The sequence below is a fragment of the Panthera tigris genome, chromosome B4, assembly GCF_018350195.1.
Source record: "Panthera tigris isolate Pti1 chromosome B4, P.tigris_Pti1_mat1.1, whole genome shotgun sequence".
In the NCBI taxonomy this organism is placed as follows: domain Eukaryota; kingdom Metazoa; phylum Chordata; class Mammalia; order Carnivora; family Felidae; genus Panthera; species Panthera tigris.
The window spans coordinates 58,176,675-58,196,992 of NC_056666.1; the positions used below are offsets into that span (position 1 = coordinate 58,176,675).

The 20,318-nt window shown below is 36.4% G+C and overlaps 1 protein-coding gene across 15 annotated transcripts in view; it reads right to left on the reverse strand.

Annotated features, from left to right (window-relative positions):
• Positions 1 to 20,318, reverse strand: part of LMNTD1 (lamin tail domain containing 1) — a 452,554-nt gene that overhangs the window by 68,189 nt on the left and 364,047 nt on the right. Inside the window, exon 1 of one of the 15 annotated variants that reach the window (XM_042991981.1) lies at positions 10,268 to 10,309. The exons of the other annotated variants lie outside the window; for them this stretch is intronic. The gene's annotated coding sequence lies outside the window, so the exon portion shown is untranslated. Of the gene's footprint in view, positions 1 to 10,267; positions 10,310 to 20,318 lie in introns of those variants that run through there. 15 annotated transcript variants of the gene reach the window in all.

Here is a 20,318-nt window from a genome sequence, read left to right on the forward strand (position 1 = left end):
GACATATTTTCCTTTTCTTATACTTTTTTTTAAACTTTCTTTGTGTTCAGTTTGTTGCTCAGTTATGAGTACTTGAGGCAGATGCTTAGGTAATTGCCTTGCAGGCCATTTTTATTTTCTCATATAGGCAGTTAAAACTATATATTTCCCACTAACCATGGTTTTACCTTTTTTTTAAATTTAGTATGTAATATTTTTATAACTTATTTTATCATATTTTAAAAACTTAATTTTTTAAAAATAATTTTTAAGTGTCTTTATTTATTTTTGAGAGAGAGAGAGAGAGAGAGAGAGAGAGAGAGAGAACATGAGCAGGGGAGGGGCAGAGAGGGAGAAAGACACAGAATCTGAAGCAGGCTCCAGGCTCTGAGCTGTCAGCAGAGAGCCCGATGCTCGTGAACATCGAGCTCATGAATGGGGAGATCATGACCTGGGCCAAAGTTGGACACTCAACCGACTGAGCCACCCAGATGCCCCTAAAAACTTAATTAAAAAAAAAAAAACTATAGCTTAATTTCCAAACATATGAAGATGTTCTAGGTTTTTTTCCCTTTTTAGTGATTTTTAGCTAATTTCTTTGTGGTCAGAGAACATATTCTGAATAATTTAAGTCCCGAATTTATCAAGTTTACCTCATGGCCAGCATATGGTCCATTTCTGTAAAACTTTTATGTATTTTTGAAAAGAATGCATACTCTGATTTTTTTTTTCAGTTGCAGTGCTTTATAGGTCTCAATTAGTTTAATTGTAATAATTGTTATTCAAGTCATTTATATCCATACTGATTTTTTCCTATATATTATAAAAATTACAGAGAGTAATATTAAAATTTATCATTTTGATTGCAGGTTATGCCTGTATTTTACAATCCCACCAACAGTGCACAGGGGTTCCCTTTTCTCTATACCCTCATCAACACTTGTTATCTTGTCTTTTTCATAAAAGCCTTTCTAGCAGGTGTGAAGTGATAGCTCACTGTGGTTTTGATGTGCCTTTCTCTGATGATTAATGATGTGGAGCATCTTTTCAGGTACCTGTTGGCCATTTGTATGTCTTCTTTGGGAAAATGTCTGTTCAGGTTCTTTGACCTGTTTTTAATTGGATGATGATGATGATTATTACTTTGCTACTGTGTTGTATGAATTCCTTATATGTGTTACTTCTGTGTGCGCTCAGGTACCTGTCTTGTTTCCTCATATTTCTGAGTATTCCTGATGGAGCACCAAACACAGTTAATGAAAAAATTATGAGACATAACTTAGGTCTAAAGTGACATTATAGTCCTTCAGAAATTTATATTAAGTGACTAGGGACACTAGGAAGTCCATATTAACTTAATTAGTTCAATCAGGGATTGAGATCACTTGAGGCTGGTTTCAGTTCCTGTGAAGGTCAGTCTGTTTCTGGTTTATCCTTACTCTTAAGGTATGACCTTCAAGGTTCAAACTCAAAGTCTGGAGGAAGATGTTACCAGGACTTCTCTCTTTTTTGGGCCTCTTACTCCAACTTCTGTCCTCTAAATTCTCAAATCTGTAAACTCTCTGTTCATACTGTCAGCAAACTCTTCCTAAAATAACCTGACAACTTTAGGGCAAATTTGACAGTAAAGATGCATTATCCTTCTGGATCCTTTTGTTCTTCTGGATCATGGGAATCAGGATAATTGAATGCCTTGAGAACTTTCTGGTGTCTTTAGTTCTGATACATTGTCCCAGCTTTGCTGGTTGTTTTTAGTAGGAGAGTTAGTACAAATTACCTGGACAGCCATTAGTAAAAACTTATCCTCATATTGTTTAAACAAAATATTTGTATGCCTTTTGACTTCACTGTATAATATATTGGTGTCTTTAGTTAGTAAACACACACACACACACACACACACACACACACACACCCCACCACCACCATTTTTCTTTTAGTATAGGGGTTAGACAAAAGAATTAATCCTATAGCCTGTAAGTTACATGACAAATTTAAGGTGAGATTCAAATTTGTCTTGCTACTTGGTGATATTTCTTTGTCTTCATTATCTTGTTCATTTATAGCTACTTCACTCTTCCTACTTTTACAGAGTATGTTATGCAAATTAAATGAGAAAATGTCTATGAAAGTTCTTTTTAGATGTTTGAAGAAATATACAAGTATACAAGTAGCATAAGGTGGTGTTACTATTCTAGACTCATAATCATTTATTTTGTAAAAACCATATTCACACTGATTAGTACCTCTGAAAATGTTTTGGTGGGCCATTCTTTGCAGAAGGAGTGTTCTGCATTGAGTGATGACAACTAACCTAAACAGACATTCTCCTGGGAGAAAAGATCACAAAGTAAACAAAGAAATAGTTCGTTTGCTCATGAAAAATGTATGATTAAGTAACTTGTCAAAATCATACAGCTTGTGCTTAATGGAAAAGGTAAAGCTAGTATATGGCAGTGGGGACTTAATCCAGGACCTTAGGAATCCAAATTTCATAAAATAGAAACAGTGTGACAATAAAAAATTAGTTGTGGTAGACCTATTTCTAAAGACAAATTTCAAAAATTTGATTAATTAAAAAGAAAAACTTCTCAACTTAGAGCTATTGTGCTAGCATAATCCACCTTTCCTTCCTTCCTCCCTCCCACCCTTCCTTCCTTCCTTCCTTCCTTCCTTCCTTCCTTCCTTCCTTCCTTCCTTCCTTCCTTCTTCCTTCCTTTTTTATTAAGTCACCATGCTGTATATTATATCTCCAAGACTTATGTATCCTATAAGCACAAGTTTGTACCTTTTGACCCCCTTCAACCTTTGCAACCAACCCCCACTCCCTGCTTTTGGCAACCACCAATCTGTTCTCTGTCAGTTGGGTGATTTTTTCCTTTTAGATTATGCATATAATGCTTTAAAATGAACAGAGCCCTAAACTGGCTGATAGCATAACATTTTATTCTTTCACTGAAAGAACACAAAACCCCACCCAGAAAACTCTTGGCTAGACCTTTTGCCTAGGTTGGTGATGCCCAATTTTTCTGCCTGTTTATCAAGGGGTGGAATGGAAAGTATCCTTTTCAAAAGTCAACCTTGTGCCCTAGGAAATTGGTAACTAGCGGTGGGACAGAACTGGGATAAATAAACCCTTTTAGCCTAAGTAAATCCTTTTCCTTGTGGCTCAATTTTGCTTTCAATTTCTCTCATTTGGCCTTGAAAGGTCTTCCCTGGTGACAGTTAGTCTCCCCTTACTTCTTGAGTCACCATGTTCCATGCTAGGAGGCTCACATCTGGTACAACATTGGACCTCCTTAAATTGGATTTGAGTTTACACACCCTCATCTAAGATTATCCATTCAGGGAGACTATCCTTGATGTTCAGAACTTTATAAACCTACCACCATTGATTACATATCATACTTTTCTTGGTCCTTCCCCCAAGCCTTTTCTCTACTTGCAAGGGAGTGTTAGGACATTTATAATTAAGCTTGTTAGGTTAGAGCCTCAATGGACCATATTCTCTTGTGTTTACTGTTTCTTCTTCTAGTATCACTTTCTCCCATTCATTTATTTTTCAAATTTTTATCAAACTTCTAATTAGTTGGGGTGCCTGGGTGGCTCAGTCAGTTGAGTGGCAAACTTCAGCTCAGGTCATGATCTCCTGGCTCATTAGTTCAAGCCCTGCATTGGGCTCAGCATTGAAGCTGTCAATGCAGAGCCCGCTTTGGAACCCCTGTCCCCCCCTTTCTCTGTTCCTCCTCCACTTGCATTCTTTCTCAAAAAATAAATAAACATTAAAAAAATAAATTCTAGTTAGTTAACATACAGTGCAATATTGGTTTTAGAAGCAGAATTCAGTGATCCGTCACTTACAGCATCTAGGGCTCATCATAACAAGTGTCCTCCTAAAACCCATCACCCATCTAACCCATCCCCCACCCACCCCCCTTCATCAACTGTCAGTTTGTTCTCTATCTTTAAGAGTCTCTTATTGGTGGGGGTGGGGGGGCGCCTGGGTGGTTCAGTCAGTTAAGTGTCTGATTTCCTTGGGCTCAGGTCATGACCTCATGGTTTGTGAATTTGAGCCCTACGCCGGGCTCTGTGCTGACAGCTCAGAGCCTGGAACCTGCTTCAGATTCTGTGTCTCCCTCTCTGCTTTCCACCTGCTTGTGCTTGTTCTCTCTCTCTCTCTTTCTCAAAAATAATAAACATTAAAAAAATTAAAAGAGGGTCTCTTATGGTTTGTTTCTCTCTCTCTTTTTTCTTTTTTTCCCCACTCTCATATGTTCATCTGTTTTGTTTCTTAAATTCCACATATGAGTGAAATCATATGGTATTTGTCTTTCTCTGACTTACTTCACTTGGTATAATACACTGTAGTTCCACCCACATTTTTGCAAATGGCAAGATTTCATTCTTTTTGATGGCTGAAGAATATTTCATTATGTATATATCTCACACCTTCTTTATCCATTCATCAGTCAGTGGGCATTTGGGCTCTTTCCATAGTTTCGCTGTTGTTGATAATGCTTCTATAAACACTGGGGCGCATGTACCCTTTTGCATCTGTATCATTGTATCCTTTGGGTAAATAACTGGTAGTGCAATTGCTGGATTGTAGGGTAGTTCTATTTTTAACTTTTTGAGAAACCTCCATACTGTTTTCCAGAGTGACTGTACCAGTTTGCATTCCCACTAACAGTACAAGAGGGTTCCTCTTTCTCCACATCCTCACTAACACCTGTTTCTTGTGTTATTAATTTTAGCCATTCTGACAGGTTCTCTCAGACATTTAATCCCCAAATCACTTCTTCATCTTTGATAAATCTTCCTCCTCTGTTATTCTGTAATAAACTGTCTGCCAAGTTATTTTATTCTATCTCCATGACAACTCCCATCTATTCCTCCATTACCTAACTAAAACAAAATATTCAGTTTTACTTCTCTTATTACTTTCTTTTACCCACCCAATGCTCCAACCAAGTTAATCTATGTAGTATCTCTGTATGTGTGTCTTGCTTTCCCATTCATGCCTTTCTTCTGACTATTCCCACTAATAACACCCTTCCCAACACTGCTTCTATCTCTAAAAATGTATTCATTTTCAGAACAAGTTTTCTCAGTAATAAAGTATAATTAATATCTATTTTATACAGGATTAAATAAAATAACATGAGTAAATCATTTTAAATGGTAATTATTATTTTTATTGTTAATATTATTACCCATCTCTTCTGTAAAGCATTTTTGTTCTTCTCAAACTAGAAATAATTCCTTTCTCTCCTGAATATCCACAGGGCATACTTTTCATCCCACAGCATTACTTTCCACATTACATTACAGTTATTTTGCACATGCTTTATTCAATCAAAATAGACTCTAAGATCCTTGAGGTCAGGGACCATTTCTTGGGAATCTTTGTTCCTTCCTCAGGGTACAAGATAGATACATTAATAAGTATTTGCAAAAGCAATGAACAAAATCACCACAGTGGTAATTATGGCTTTATCACAATCTTTACCCACAAATTACATCTTGATGAAATTACAAATTAACAAATCCCATTATACCTACAAATTGCATAGTGAATCATTCATCTGGAGGGTGATTACCTAGGTCTTGTTGAGAGGTGTTGGCAGGCTCTCAAAGACAAGTAAAGACCTGAAGAAGGCAGTGCTGCTGTGCAGAAGTAATAAACTGTGAAGAATTTTTGTCCCTGGTGAACCTTTTCAATTCCAATACCAAATTTCTTATATTCTTTAGCTATAAGATACACCATTATTTTATCAAATACGAAGAAAAACAGTCCAAGATAGGGAATCTAATAAGATACCCTGGCATAAAGCTGGGATTCCTAAGGGACTACTTGTACTTCTTAACCTTAGTACTGGGAGGAGAAAGAAAAGAAAAATCTCCCCTGAGATTTTGAACCACAGCCATTATATAGATATGAGGTCTGAATTCACACCACTAGTGTGATGTAAAAACCTCAAGAATAAAGTTTAATTTAAAGTGGTGCCAGGCCAATAGTAGTTCTAGGTAATTGTTGGAAATAAATGTTTATATAAGAAATTAAATCCAGACAACACCAATGCCATAGGATGCCATTGATGATACAGAGGTGTTAAATTGTGAAAAATTACCATCTTAAAATTAATGTAATATGTTTTTTCCATCAAGTATGGAGAAGGTCTGCAAATAACTCAGTGAGGGAGATAGAAAAAACAAACTTGGTCTCCTTGACATTTTGACCAAGGCCAATTGCCTCTCTTCCAGAGACCAGTTAGGAAGCAGCTTCTGCATTCTGAAAACAGATTCTGAGAGGGTAGGGCATTTCAGGGTCTGTGCTGGTCTCATCAACATGTCTTAGCAAACTCCTGGGAGGAGAAAGTTAGGGTTAAGGAGGAGATGGTGAGAACCTATTTCTCTAGTCCCAGTGTACTGACTCCTTGTATCTGCTAGTGTCTCAGCTTCACACTGAGGCGAGGCTTCTTGCTCTGTTCACTTGTCTAGTTGTCCACCTCACCTACTTGATCTCACAGAGCACAATAGGAAACAGGTCATTCATGCATGCAGACATTATGGGGCACACATGTGTGCATGTGTGCACATGCACATGCATGTACACACACAAGTGCACAGACACACCTTGGACACACCTTGGACACACCTTGGGAAGACTGGCTGACTGTTTTTAATACTACTGTGAATAAACCTAAATCCCTAAAATGTGCTGTTGCTTAAATGGGAGTTTAAGTGACACCAGACAGGAGGAAGAAAGGTGATCTAGGCACCTATAAAGGGCAGGTTTCAGTGAAATACTGCGATGGTAGCCTTTGGGCAAGCAGAGTTAGTTTGAGGATTTGGATGCCTAAAAGTTAGGAAAACAGCGACACTAATAGATGAGAATGTAGTGAAAACAAATTAATTATCTTTGTAGTTTTTTTTCCCCTGGGGAGAGTGGTAAGGGCAGGTAACCAAATAGAAACAGAATATGCTTTCAGTGTGACTTGAAATACTGGTCTCATAATATATTATATGCATATGTCAATCAGTTTAATGCAAAACCATGTAAATGAGGGAGTTGCTTAATACTGTATTGCTTATTGATATAAAGATTCACTCCCATTATTGTAGATTTGAGCCAATTCAGACTATCTACCAATACTGAGCAATTCCCCCAGTTGCCATTTTCTAAGTCAGTGTTGGAGTTTTTATGGGCAGTTTATTACCATACAACAGCATGCAATCTTGGAATTCACTAAAACAAAATAATAAAAGAAGTGTATGAGGGATATTTGCAAATCAAACTTACCTGTAGGGCAATCAAGATCTAACCTTCGACTTACCAGCACAATAAAATATCAAAATAAGCAAAACATAGTTTTTGAATACATTTTGATATTTATAAGTTATGATATGCAATCTATAAATTGACTCAAACCATAAAATGAAAACAAATTGTTTTCCTAAAGGGGGAGTAGTTAACATATTTTAGTTTCAAAGTATTTCTTCCGTACATTGAGTTGTCTGTCAAGTGAGTGAGTGTGTGTGTGTGTGTGTGTGTGTGTGTGTGTAGCATAGAATAAGTACTGTTACTCATCTACATTTCTAATTGTCTGTTTGACTACTCCACCTGGGTGTTCTGCATGACATATTATGTATGAAACCAAGATCATTATCTTGCTCACTTTCCAAACATACTGGATATGTTATCTCCATCTGCTTGTACTATCTCAGGTAAAACCACTAAAGTTGCTCAAGGCAAATTCATTCTTGACTTTTTCTTTCCCACCTCAATATAGGCAATCAACCAATACATACAGTGTCTCTTACATCCCTCTCCTCTTTACAACAATACCAGTATAGATCCACATCATATCTCTCACCTAAATTATTAATATAGCCTCTACATGGCCTTTTCCCATTAGTATATTTTCTACAATACAACCGAAATTATCTCAAGCAAAGATGTAATTGTTTAGGTTCTTTGATGCCCAGGGAAGAAAAGTAAAAACTTCTTAGCTTAGGTTCATGATCTGGCTTAAAATGACTTTCTACCATCGTCTCTAGCCATTACTCCTCATGAACCCCATAATCTAATCATAGCTGCTAGGCATTTCTCAGTGCTTCCCAGCCTTAGTTTGTTTGCTTGTTTAATGTATTTATATTTAATTTAATTTTATTGCTGTAAGAACACTTAAGATGGGATCTATTGTTAACTATAGGGACAATGTTGTACAGCAGATCTCAAGAACTTATTCATCTTGCTTAACTGAAACTTTATGCTTGTTGATTGGTAACTCCACATTCCCAGCCCCTAAAACCACTATATAGCCCTTGTTTAATATAGTTGCTTCCTCTGCCTAAAAGGCCGTGTCCTCTTTTGTCCAATGGAAAACTCCCACTTATCCTTCAAGGTTACGATCATGTCATCTCTATTTTCAGGTTGTTCATGATCACCTTCATCCCTTCCTTCCACCCGTCTCCATCTGTGTTCCCACATACCTCTACTTGAGTATTAATTACATTATTATAGTCAAAGCTGATAGGCAATGAGCATGATTTTCAAACACAGCAGCTATATATAACTAGTCATGCTCTGATTGATTGGTGCTTGTTCAGTATAGTTATTAAACATTTTGAATGGCACTCCTGATTATAGGTCTTATTTCATCTATATCTCTACCACGATGATATGAGATAAAGGATAGGGGCCGTGTATCTTATCCATACTCATATTTTCAGTGATGGGTATAATGCTTGTATACAGGTGTGCCCTAAAAGTTTGATGAAATAAATAAAATGAGACAATCAGTCTTCATAGTAATTCTCTGAAAAACAGCATTACTTTTATCTTAATACTTTTATCTTAATAATTATGAAGTTTCTCTGATTTATACCCAAATGATCATGGGCGTCTTTGATGATAAAAATTACACTCTGGATTTGATGAGTTCAGGAGCCAGATACATATAACAGGTGGTTTGGGTAATCTTATGACTTTCCTTTCTTGAAACTGGGCTGGGAAAGCCTGGACATTGGAATCAGACAAACCTAAAATTGAATTGAGAGCACTCTCATAAAAACTATGTGATTTTGGTAAAGTGTACGAGATCAATTTTCTCTTCTTCAAAAACAGAAAAATAGATACCTCCTTTATAGAGTTGTTATGAGAACTAAGTGAGATCACGTATTTAAGTATATGGGATATAATCCTACATGAACAGTAAGCTTTGATATACTTGGAACTAACTTAAGTTAGTAAATAACTTTTCATTTTGAGAGAATAGCAATCTCTCCAGTCAGAAAGAGAGTAAGAAAAGGCACATGAGGCACATATCCCCTGGCAGCATCCCATAAAAGCTATACATAGTCCATCACATGGGCAACATGCCTGTTACTATAAGCCAATTCTGACTGTGGGTGACTGAGAAATGTTCATATGGCTGGTGTTATGTACTAGGGATAAATTAAAGAGCCTAAGACAGCTCTTCATTTTTCAAAACAGGAACTACTGGTGTTTTATCCCTAAAGCATCTGGTTTTAAAACATCTGAATCCATTTTCAATGGAGCAAATTTTGCAGATGAAATATGAGCAGTAACAAGGTAATATAGTTGGTAGGTCAATTGTCAAGATTGGTAATGTAATCAGAATGGTTTTATTTATATAACCCTCTGAATCTCTTAAGACTGGGAAAGGTGATTATGAGACAAAAAGAAGTTGAATATCTCTAAGTCACAAAATTTAGTAATAAAACCAAGAGAACAAAAAAAATTGTTCCACAATATTACTCTTTTGATTAAATTCTATTGTCCTAGGCATATAACTCTAACATGGAAAATTGACAGAAATAACTGATATTACAACAGGTTAAATCTAGGTTAGAAAATGTATTTACTTTTATTTCCCTGACTTACTTCCCTATTCTACTTCTATCCCTCTTCATTCATGTGAGGGAATAAAAACCTGGCATCATAGCCACTAGCCAACAAGTGTAAAATCTTTTCTTACTGAGGAACAAGATTATATGGTAACTCAATATGGATTTTTAGCATATAACAAGGAGTGGCCAAAAGAAGAATTCAGGGAAAAGGTCAGTGTGATTTCCTCCTTTCACTGTCTGCTTCACATTTTTTGCAGATCCAAATAGTTCTGTTTATATATTGGTGTCACCAGGGATGGTTAAGTTGGTGTGAAAACTTTACTTCCAAACTTATTCTGTAATTTAACAAATTAAATCAGCTGTTATTTTAATATCTGTTCATCTGTAAATTACATACAAAGACATAATTCACCTTACATAAGTCTGTCTCCAAATGACAGTCTTGCTCTGAAACCTATAAAGAATCACATGAAACATTTAGAAGATTGTATAATTAAGAATAATCTCATTGTCAGGTTCAGCAGGAAATAAGTATGAAAAACAACAAACAAAAAAACCTGCATAATTCTGAAATACGTCTTGGAATCCTTGCTTCTGTTCCCTGTCTCAACTTAGGTTTTATAAATTAGAAGTTCTGGGGGGTGCCTGGGTGGCTCAGTCGGTTGGGTGCCCGACTCTGGTTTAGGCTCACTTCATGATCTCCTGTTTCATGAATGCAAGCCCCTCATCAAGCTCTGCACTGATGGTATGGAGCCTGCTTGGGATTCTCTCTCTCCTTCTCTCTGCTCCTTACTTGCTTGTGCTCTCTCTCTCAAAATAAATAAATAAACTTAAAAAAAAGTTTCTGGCAAAGTAGTGGATATTGTTACTATAGAGGTCTCAGGTTACTTGCCTTCCTTGTCCTTTGAATAAGCTCCTTTGATTTTATGGTTTACCTCTTAGGAATCTACAGATATATATAGACTTAGGAATTTCTCCATATCCAGAGCTGACATAGATTCCGTATATAAATGTAGCATTATTTGAAGTAAGTCTTAGAAACTATGGAAGGGTCCTGAATAAAGATTAAATTATAGACTGGACACTCCTTCAAGAGATAGACAAACCAAAATAGCCCAACAAGGCATCAGTGGTTAAGATTAATCCTGTTTTAAGTTAACTGTTCCCCTCAGGGGTTGAAGCAAAAGAAAGCACATGGTCATTGTAATCTATCTACAGGGGTCAAGGATACATTCTCACCGTCATAGTTATCATAATTTAATTATAAAGATCTCCTCCACTATTTGAAAATAAAATATTCCTATGAGAACTTTTGTAAGCTGAAATTGTGTAAAGCAAAGAAAAAATTACCATTAATTAACATAAAAAGATTTTTTAGCATTCCCGGACCCCAAAAGTAACCCTTCTTAGGCTTTTCTGATACCGTAGGTCATACCTGGCTAATTAATGCACAAGATAAATGGAGATAAAGCACAGATGCTCACAGAATGCAAAGCTACAGTGGTTTGATGCTGAGATGCTTATTGCAGTTTCCAGGAAGGAGCTGGCAGTACCACTCTCAGTGTTTAGGGTACATGTGGCCTCTATAAGGGCTCAGCTGCAAAATAAACACTGAATGCTATTTTTGATTTTTTGTTTTTGTTTTTCTATAAAAGAAAAAATACTCTTTGGATTTCTTTTAGTTAGTGAAAACTGTCACTACTGTAGGTCTTTCATAAAAGTAAAAAAAAAAAACCACTATCTTTTGAAAAGGGGGGATACCTATATTTGTGCAATTACTTGATTATTGTCTGTCTCATCTTAGATCATAAGCTCATTTCTGTAAGAGTTTGTTCTTGTTTTTTGTTTGTTTTAAAATCATACTTAATGGTGAAAACTGAAAGGTTTCCCCCAAGATGAGTTCCTCATAAAATAAGAATGTCTACTCCTGCCACTTCTATTCAACATTGTACTGGAAGTACTGTCCAGATAAATTAGGCAGCAAAAGAAATAAAATGGATTTAGATTAGAAAGGAAGAAGTAAAACTATCTCTACTTGCAAATGACATGATCCTACATGTACAAAAGCCTAAAGAATCCACTCAAAATCTATAAGAAAAGACAAGTTCAGCGAGGTTGCAGGGTATAAGGTCAATATGTAAAAAATCAATTGTTTTACTATACACTTGTCTGACCAATCCAAAAAATAAAATTAAAAAAAAAAATCCATTTACAATAGCATTAAAGAACAAAATACTTAGGAATACCTGTAACAAAGTGCATAACACACACTGTGAAAACTATAAAACATTGTTTAAAAAATTAAAGAAGATCTCAATAAACAGAAAGACATCTTCTGTTGATATATTGGAAGACTTAACATTGTTAAGATGGCAACACTCCCCCAACTGATCTACAAATTCAGTGTAATACTATCAGAATCCCACCTAGCTTCTTTTTAGAAATTTTAGTTTTTTTAATGTTTATTTATTTTTGACAGAAAGAGAGACAGAGCATGAGGAGAGGAGGGGAAGAGAGAGAGGGACACACAGAATCCGGAGCAGACTCCAGGCTCTGAGCTGTCAGCACAAAGTCCGACGCGGGGCTCGAACTCACAGACTGCGAGATCGTGACCTGAGCCGAAGTCGGACGCTCAACCAACCGAGCCACCCCGCCCCTAGAAATTTTAAGTTGATCCTAAAATTCATATTGAAGCTTAAGGGGTCCAGGACAGCTAAAACCATGTTTAAAAATATGAAAAAGCTGAAGGACTCACACTTCCTGATTTTAAAACAGTATAAAGCGGGGCGCCTGGGTGGCTCAGTTGGTTGAGCGTCCAACTTCAGCTCAGGTCATGATCTCAGGGTTCATGAGTTCAAGCCCTGCATTGGGATCTGTGCTGACAGCTCAGAGCCTGGAACCTGCTTCCAATTCTGTCTTCCTTTCTCTCTGTCCCTCTCCCCTCACTCTCTGTCTCTTTCTCTCAAAAATAAATAAAACGTTAAATAAAATTTTAAACTTAGTATAAAGCAACAGGAGTCAAGGCATGATGGTGCTGGCATAAAGATGGCATACAGATCAATAGAATACAACTAAGAGTTATGAAATACACCCTTGCCTCTATGGTAAATTGATTTTTGTGCTACAGGACAGGGTGCTTAAACCATTCAATGGAGGAAAGAATAATGTTTTCAATAGGTGTGGGGACTATTGGACATTTACATGTAATGGAATAAAGTTGGACCCCTACCTCATACAATATACAAAAATTAGCTCAAATTGGATTGAAGATCTAAATTTCAGAGCTAAAATATAACAGTCTTAGAAGAAATATAGTAGTAAACCTACATGACCTTAGATTTGGCTGCAGATTCTTAGATAAGACAATAAAAGCATGAACAACAAAAGAAAAAATAGACAAATTGGAATTCATCAAAATTAAAAACTTTTGTGCATTAAAGGGCATTATTAAGAAAATGAAAATAATCCAAAGAATGGTAGGAAATATTTGCATAACACACGTCTGATAGAGACTATCTAGAATATATTAAAAATATATTACAACTCAATAACAAAACAGACCAATAACTCAATTTAAAAATAGACAAAAGATCTGAAAAGGCATTTCTCTCAAGAATATGTATAGGTGGCCAAGAAGCACATGTCTTTGTTGCTCATTAAGGAAATGCAAACCAATACCACTTCACATACACTAGAATGGCTATTATTAAAAAGATAGATGATAATAAGTGTTGGTGAAAACGGAGAGAAATCAGAATCTTCAAACATTGTGGGGATAATGTAAAATAGGGCAGGCACTTTGATAAACAGTCTGGCAAGTGCTCAAAAAGGTAAACATAGAGTCACAATTTGACTAGCAATTCCACTCTATGTATAAAACTAAGAGAAATTAAAACACATGTCCACACAAAAAATTGTACAAAAATGTTCACCTCATATCTAGAGAGACGGAAATTAGATTAGTGTTTGCCTTGGGCTGTAGGGCTGGGGAGGTGAGAAAGTGATAGTTAAAGGATACACAGATTCTTCTGAGAATGATTAAAAAGCTCTAAAATTAATTGTTGGGATGGTTGCACAACTCTATAAATATACTAACAGCCATTGAATAGCACACTTTAAGTGGGAGATTTGTATATAAATTATCTCTAAATAAAGCTATTAAACAATAATAATAATTATTATTATAACAATTGTATTACCAGTGCTCTTTGGTAAATAGTCTGGCAATTCTAAGTCAATTAACATAGCAGGCATATACACCTACTGGCACAAAACATATTCCTGCCACGTTATGGACTTAGAATCCCTAAGCAACACACGGGGTGCCTGGGTGGCTCAGTCAGTTAAGCATCCGACTTCAGCTCAGGTCATGATCTCACGGTCTGTGAGTTCAAGCCCCACATCAGGCTCTGTGCTGACAGCTCAGAGCCTGGAGTCTGCTTCTGAAGCTCTCTCTCTGCCCCTCCCCTGCTCACATGCTGTCTCTCAAAAAAAAAATAAAAACATAAAAAAAAATTAAAAACAAGAATCCTCAAGCAATGTTCATTAGGTGTTCATTTTCATAATATAGAATATAATTTCTCTGCAGTAATCTTCAGATTTTAACATATGTAAGCCACCTAGGAGAATATATTAAAATGTAATTCCTGGGCCCCAGGACTACAGATCTATTTCAGAAAGTTTGAGATGAGGCTTAGGTATCTGCATTTAAAACAATCCCTCTTCTAAAGCACTGTGCAAATACTACTTTAAAGAAATATTTTAATACTACTTAAGAAATTACAGCATGTTCCAAAGACAGAAGCCCTCCTCTGGATAAGCTATTGAGAAATTAGAAGTATTTCTGCTTTTCAGTTTGCAAAACATCTGAGGTATATGAGAGGGACATTTGTTTACTAATCTCAGAGCATGTGCTTCAGGTGAAGAGATCACTGGGAGAACTTCTCCAGGAACAAAGGAGCTATCTGGAACCATTTCCCTTCCCAACCCCTGAGCTAGACACATGAAGATCTATGGGAATCAGCAGGACTCCAATACTTGTTACCTAGCTTGCTAATAGCATGCCCTGTCCCCACATTCTTCTGTGGACATGTCCCCTACAGCCAGACCTTGGTCCCTGGTCTCCCACAGCAGACCCATGCAAACCTTGCTAACATCATGTGTCCTGCCTCTGCATGCTTCTGTGGATCTCCCTCCCTCAACCTGGACTACCTTGGTTCCCTGTGGCTGCAGCTCTTATCCCACAGTGGACCAACACAGACCCTGCTAACCTTGTGTACCCTGACCCTATGTTCAACTACAGACGTGCCCTCTCCAATAAGCCCTTGGCCAGAGCCCATCCAAAGTGGTGCCACAAGCCTGGCCTTGTGAAAGCAGCACCAACAGGGACCAGCACACTCCAAATGATTCTTGCCCTGGGAAGAGGGTAAGATAACCACATACCCAGTTCTGACTGCAGCCCCAGCAATGGGTTGGGGACAGACATCTAGTCTGACTGCAGGCCCCACCCATCAACAAAAGCTTGCCAAGGACAACACAGGGAAATCACTCTGCAGTTCTGTACTCCTGCATCTCTGGATAACACCTGATCTGATTCAACTCAAGCCCAAGGTGGTCCCACACTGGCCCAATAACAAAACATTGCCCACAACAATCAAAGAGAGGCATTGTAAATGAATGGAATGAAGGCAAAAGCAGCTTAGCTACAATAGCAGGATGCACACAACACACATAGAAGATACCCTTGAAGTGCCAAGTTCTGGGGAACAAGGGACATTATACTGCAGGGCACTACAAGACTTCTTCATAAGGCCACTACTTTCAAGAGCTGGAGAGGTAGCTGACTTTACTAACACAGAGAAGCAGATATAGAGAGTTACACAAAATGAGGAGACAGAGGAATATGTCCCAAATGAAAGAATAGGGAAAAGTCAGAGCAAGAGAACTAAATGAAAGGGAGATCAGCTATATGCCTAATAGAGAATTAAAGTAATGGTCATAAAGATACTCACTGGACTGGAGAAAAGAGTGGAAAACATCAGTGAAACACTCAACAAAGAGAAAACATTAAAAAAAAGAACGAATCAGATTTAAAAACTCAATAAATGAAATAAAAAATGAACTGTAGTCTAGAGGAAGGAGAAGAATGGATCAGGGACCTGGAGGACAGAGTAATGGAAAGCAATTAAGCTACTGAACAGGAACTATAAAAACAATAACCAAAAAAATGAAAATAGACTGGGGGAACTCAGTAACACAACAACACTCACATAATAGGGATCCGGAAGGAGAAAAGAGAAAGCGAAAGGGCAGAAATTTATTTGAATAAATAATAGCTGAAAAGTTCCCAAATCTGGGGAAGGAAACAGACATCCAAATCCAGGAAGCACAGAAAGCTCTCTAAAAAAATCAACTCAAGCAGGTCCATACCAATAGACATAGTAATTAAAATGGCTAAAATAGTGTTAAAGAGAGAATTAACACACAGACACACACACATACACACAGACACAGACACACACACGCACACACACACACACACACAGAAAAGAAAACCATTATATATAAGGAAAACCCTATGGGGCTATCAGCAGATGTTTCAGCTTAAACTTAGCAGGCCAGAAGGAAGTGCCATGATATATTTAAAGTGATGAAAGAAAAAAAAAGGGCAACCAAGAATAATCTATCCAACAAGGCTATCATTCAGAATGGAAGGAAAGATAAAGAGTTTCCCTGACAAATGAAAGCTAAAGGAATTCAAGACCACTAAACCAGCCCAACAAGAAATGTTAAAGGGGACTCTTTGAGTGGAAAGGAAAGATCATAAGCAGGAGTGAGAAAAGCAGGAAGCACAAAAGCAGTAAAATTAAGTACATCTATAAAAATCAGTACAGGGATTCACAAAATAAAATGATGTAAAATATGATATCTTATACCTAAAACGTGGGTATGTGGGATGGGAGAGGGATATAGAAGGTGTTTAAACTTAAAAGACTATCACCTTGGGGCTCCTGGGTGGCTCAGTAGGTTAAGTGTCTGACTTCAGCTCAGGTCATGATCTCACAGTTCATGGGTTCCAGCCCCACATTGGGCTCTGTGCTGACAGCTCAGAGCCTGGAGCCTGCTTCAGATTATGTGTCTCTATCTATGACCCTCCTTCTCTCTCTCTCTCTCTCTCTCTCTCTCTCTCAAACAAACAAAGACTATCCCCTTAAAATAGACTGCTATATGCATCAGATGTTTTATAGAAACCTAATGGTAACCACAAATCAAAAATCAGTAATAGATATGCAAAAATAAAGAAGGAATCCAAGTATACCACTAAAGAAAGTCATCAAACTGTGAGAGAAGAGAGCAAGAGAAGAAAGGAACAGAGAAGAACCACAAAACAACCATAAAACAAGTAACAAAATGGCAATAAGTACACATACTTGCCAATAATTACTTTGAATGTAAATGGATTAAATACTTCAAATCAAAAGACATAGGGTGACAGAATGGATAAAAAAGCAAGACCCATCTACATGCTGCTCATGTAGAGTCTCATTTCAGACCAAAAGATACATGAGGATTAAAAGTGAAGGGATTGAAAAACATTTATCAAGTCAAATGGAGGTGAAAAAAAAGCTGAGATAGAACACATATCAGACAAAATAGCCTTTAAAACAAACACTATAACAGATGATCAAGATAGACACTATATAATCATAAAGGGAACAATTCAACAAGAAGATATAACAATTGTAAATATTTGTACACCCAACATGAAAGCACCCAAATACATAAAATAGCTAATAACAAACATAAAGGAATACATTGATAGTAATACAATAATAGTAGGGGACTTTAACACCCCACTGATATCAACAATTGTATCATCCAAACAGAAAATCAACAAGGAAACAGTAGCTTTGAATGGTACATTGGACCAGATGGATCTAACATATATTCAGAACATTCCATCCTAGAACAGCAGAATTGTATATTCTTACAAGTTCACATGGTACATTCTCCAGAACAGATTACTTATTGGGCCACAAAAATGTTTCAATAAATTCTAAAAGATTGAAGTCATACCATGCATCTTTTCCAATCACAAGGCAATGAAACTAATAATAAATCACAAGAAAGAATTTGGAAAGGCAGAAATACATGGAAGTTAATTAATATGGTCTTAAATATGGTCTTAAATAAGGAATCAAAGGGGAAATCAAAAAGTACATGGACACAAATGAAAATGAAAACACAGTCGTCCAAAATCTTTGGGATGCAGCAAAAGCTGTTTTAAGAAGGAAGTTGATAGCAATCCAGGCCTATCCTGGAAAGCAAGAAAAATCTCAAATAAACAACCTAACCTTACACCTAAAGAAGTTAGAGAAAGAAGAATGAACAAAGGCCAAATCCAGTAGAAGGAAGGAAATAATAAAGATTAGGATAGAAATATGTGAAATACAGACTGAAAAAAACAAAATAACAAATCAATGAAACCAGGAGCCGCTTCTTTGAAAAGATCAACAAATTTGATAAACCTTTAGCCAGACTAATCCAAAAGAGAGAAAGAGAGAGAGAGAGAGGAAGAGAGAGGGAGAGAGAGGGAGAGAGAGGACTCCAAATAAAATCAGAAATGAAAGAGGGGAAATAACAATGAATACCACAGAAATACAAAAGTTTATAAGATAATATTATAAAAAATAATTACATATTATCTAATTGGACAACTAAGAAGAAATGGATACATTCTTAGAAACATATAACCTCCCTCCCAATAGTGAATCAGGAAGAAATAAAAAATTTGAACAGACTGATTACCAGCAATGCAATTGAATCAATAATCAAAAAACTCCCAACAAAAGTCCAGGGCCAGATAGCTTCACAGGCTCATTATATAAAACATTTAAAGAGGAGTTAATACCTATTCTTCTCAAACTAATCCAAAAAATAGAAGAAGAAGGAAAGCTTCCAAATTCATTTAAGACCAGCATTACCCTGAAACCAGATAAAGACACTACAAAAAAAAAGAGGACTATAGGTCAATATCTCTGATGAACATAGATATAAAAATCCTCAACAAAATACTAGCAAACTGAATCCAACAATATATGAAAAAAATCATTCACAACAATCAAGTGAGATTTATTCCTGGGATGCAAGTGTTGCTCAATATTCACAAATCAATCAACATCATACATCACATCAACAAGAGAAAGGATAAAAACCATACTATCATCTTAGTAGGCGCAGAAAAAGAATTTGACAAAGTACAACATCTATTCATGATACAAACCCTCAACAAAGTAGGTTTAGAGGGAACATACACCAACATAATAAAGGCCACATATGAAATACCCACAGGTAATATCATACTCAATGGTGAAAAACTGAAAGCTTTCCCCCAAGAGCAGGAACAGGATGAGGATGTCCAGTCTCACCACTTTTATTCAACGTAGTACTGTAAGTCCTAGTCACAGAAATCAGGCAAGAAAAAGAAATAAAAGGCACCCAAATTGGTAGGGAAATAGTAAAACTGTCACTATTTGCAGATGACATGATACCATATATAGAAAACCCTGATGTTCCACTAAAAACTATTAAAACTGATAAATTAATTGAGTGAAGTCACAGAATAAAAAATTAAACTACAGAAATCTGTTGCATTTCTATTCACTAAATATGACACAACAGAAAGAGAATTTAAGAAAACAATTATATTTACAATTGCACCAAATATAATTAAACACCTAGTAATAAACTTAACAAAGAAGATGAAAGACCTGTATTCTGAAATCTATAACACAGTTATAAAAGAAATTAAAGACAATGCAATCAATGGAAAGATATTTCATGCTCATGGGCTGGAAAAACAAATATTGTTAAAACATCCATACCACCCAAAGCAATCTACAGATTTAAAGCAATGCCTATCAAAACACCAACAGCATCTTTCACAGACCTAAAACAAATAATCTTAAAATTTTTATGAAAGCACCACAAAACCCAAATGGCCAATACAATCTTGAAAAAGAAAAACCTGGAAATAATCACAATCCAAGATTTCAATATATACTAAAAAGATATAGTAGTCAAGTAGTATGGTATAGGCACAAAAACAGACACAGAGAACCCAGAAATAAACCCATGGTCAATTAATCTTTGACAAAGGAAGCAAGAATATGCAATGGTAAAGAGAGAGTCATTTCAACAAACGGTGTTTGGGAAAAACTGGAAAACTTCTACATGTAAAAGAATGAAACTGGACCTTTTTCTTGTACAATACAGAAAAATAAGTTGAAAATGGATCAAAGACCTAAATGCTAGACTTGAAATCATAAAATCTTAGAAGACAGCACAGACAGTAATTTCTCTGACATCAGCCACAGAAACATTTTCTATATATATCTTCTGAGGCCAGGGAAGCAAAAGCAAAAATAAACTGCTGGGACTACACCAAAATAAAAAGCTTCTGC